The sequence below is a fragment of the Elephantulus edwardii genome, unplaced genomic scaffold (genome assembly GCF_000299155.1).
Source record: "Elephantulus edwardii isolate Elephantulus edwardi_28Jun2011 unplaced genomic scaffold, EleEdw1.0 scaffold00033, whole genome shotgun sequence".
Taxonomy (NCBI): domain Eukaryota; kingdom Metazoa; phylum Chordata; class Mammalia; order Macroscelidea; family Macroscelididae; genus Elephantulus; species Elephantulus edwardii.
The window spans coordinates 17199081-17201976 of NW_006399783.1; the positions used below are offsets into that span (position 1 = coordinate 17199081).

At 40.9% G+C, this 2896-nt stretch overlaps 1 pseudogene; it reads right to left on the minus strand.

The window, feature by feature from the left end:
- Positions 1–1585: 1585 nt before the first annotated feature.
- LOC102846480 lies at positions 1586–2371 on the minus strand (annotated as a pseudogene).
- Positions 2372–2896: the final 525 nt, after the last annotated feature.

Here is a 2896-nt window from a genome sequence, read left to right on the forward strand (position 1 = left end):
CAAGTCCTGAACTTGCTCATAAAAGCAGATGTGCCAAAATTAACCAAACCCAGGCCTCTGGACAGAGACTAGATGTATACTCGCCTGCTTCAATCTTGAATCTGAGTGAAGAAAAGGAGGAGTGGGGAGAGAAGACAAGAGGAAAGAAGATTAAAAAGGCAGGGAGAGAATAAGGGGGGAGAGACACTAAAGAAATTGGTAATGAGGGGAAAGGAAAGAAGAAAGATGAGTCAGTAGAATGGTGGGAAAGGAGGAGAAACAGGTAGAGAGGAGGAAGGAAAGAAAGAAAGAAAGCAGGAAGGGACTCTCTAAAAATTTTTTCATGAGCATTCCCTCACTTGGGTTTAGGGACAGAATTCAAATGGTATGAGTTTCATACCACAAGTTCAACATTGTATTTAAACTGGTTCAAAATTAGTAACACCCTTAAGTGTCTTGAAACATTTTTGTGTTTTAAACTATGGCTAGAGTTTAAAACATGACCTGACTAACTTGGGAGGTACTGAAGAGCATTATGCTGAGTGAACTAACTCAGTCACACAAGGATAAATATTGTATAAAACCATTATTGTAGAATGAATACAAGGATCTAAGAGGGGTGGGAGAGGGTGGAAGCAGAGGGATGAGGATGTGTGGGGGTGGGAAGGGATTGATTAATCATTGGGTTGTACAATTTGTTGGTGTGACTGTGTGTTTGTTTTGGAGTTTTATTTTGTAAATAGGTATTGAAATTCCTGACTTTTCTTCTGCCCCTCACCCCCTAGAGAAGCACTATATTTTCTCCCTATTCCTTTAGCAAATATACAGAAAAGCAATGAAAAAGTAGATTTTATGTCGGCACAGATCCTTGTACACAGGGGCATGCATCAGAATTACCTGTGGTGGTTTTAAAAAATATTTCAGTTCAGGCCTTGGTATTGGAAAGTGTTTGTCAGGATCTGGCGTGGGTCTTTGTTTTCAAGCCTCACAGATCTCTAATGTTTCCCCTGGTTGAGCCAATGGTTTTAGGTCGACTGTGAAACTTTGAGGGTTTTAGGCCATTGTTTAGGGGTTTGGGGCATTTTCTGAGTAGATTCATTGCAAGTGGTGAACTTGGGCTCAGGCTATTACTAAATCTGTGTCAGGTCTTTAATCTCAAGAGTGGGGTTCGGCTCTTTTTCTGCCTCTTCTTTGATTCTTGGCTCTTTCCCTGAACTTTTCTGTGGAAAAGCTTTGAAGATTTAGGGATCTGTGGAGCTGGTGAGACCTTCCTTTTCTTCCCAAAAAGGGTGTGAGGAGCAGGAGTCTTTTGTGGAGACTTCTTCACTTTAGCAGTTTTTTTCTTCTCTGCATTTTTTCCCGTAGTAGGTGTTTTTGTTTGTTTGTTTGTTTTCTGTTTGTTTTGTTGGGTTTTGTTTGTTTGTTTGCTTGTTTGTTTGTTTGTTTGTTTTGTTTTGTTTTGTTTTGTTTTGTTTTTTCACTTGACACCAGCAACAGGATCTCACCTTACCATTCATCTGCTTTCAGCTAGACTTTCACGCTGTGGCTCTTCTTTCTCTCTGGGGGTCTCTCCATTCTGGGACTTAGGCGTCTTCACTGGAACCTCTCAGGCTTTGGCCACTTCCTGCCCTTCAGTGGAGGCCCTTTTTTCAGCCTTTGCAAGCTGCTTCTTTTCTCTTTTCCTCTTTTTCTTCTTCTTCAGGAGCTTTTCTTTCTGCCTTTGGTTTTCCTGTTTCTTTCTTATGGCCAGGAGGGCGTACTTTCTTCACCTTCAAAGAGCTGACAAAGAAAAGATGGGAAGGGCAACAGATCTTTCCATTTCCAGGTATAAGTATTTCACACTTTCCCACTTCCCTGGTAATTTTTCTGAAAGGCCTTTAGTGACAGCAATGATATTCTCAACAAACTTCTGGATCATCATTCCAGTGTGACCAATACAGAGAGTGATGCAAGAACCACTTTTAGAGATGTTTAAGATCATTTTGATGATGCAGCTACTTATCTCTTTAGCTAAATCCTTGACCAGGAGGTTTATGTTTACCTGGACTTAGAAATCCTTTCCAATAATTGAAGGTAAAAGCCTAATTCTTGCTTAAGTAAGGAAGAAATCAAAAGTACCCAAAAGGCAAAGTTTAGCTCCATAGCACTTATATTCCTTTTTTAAAGTTTGGAGAGAGACAATCTGAGAAATGGTTTTAATTGTATGCTTGATCCAAAGATCCCTATAGAAACATTTTGTCTTCTCAGGAGTTAAATTGGGCTCATCCTTGGTAAATAAACAGATTTCTGACAAGTTGGATCAGATAGCGTGAGGCAAGGACAATCTGGCCCTCAATTCTTTCTTTGGAATTCTTCATAATACCACCATTAAAAAGAAATTTTCCTTTTCATTTCAAAACACTTCATTAGGTCGCCCCCCTCCCCCGGACTGTACATGAGCCAGTAGAACTTTCAGTGCTTTTTAAACCTGTATTTTGTTCAGCTCTAGCCGTGACTCTGCTTCAGCTGTGGTCACTGGAGTCGAAGGCAAGTCGGATGTGACCCATGGAGGTTTCCATCGTGATCGCCACCTTGTGCAGCTGCGTGAGTGGAACCATTGGGCTCACTCCTGCTAACATTCTGCTTTGACTACGCAAGATGAGAGTACAGCATACTTTGCCTAACAGCCTTACAAAAGAGTGTGATTCCAGTCTCACTTTTACTGAAGTCACATCTTGGATTAAGTCTCACTTTTTATCTTACGGGCACTAAAAAAGAGAGAAAAGTAATTACAGAAGGAGGAACCAGACTATCACCAGGGGAAAAAAAATCAAGAAAAACCAAAACCAAACATTAGTCATGATCATTTGGATCAAAGGTCCTTGCACTGAGAACCTCCTAGACCCACAGGGAGACTGATGCCATGCCACGTGGAGAT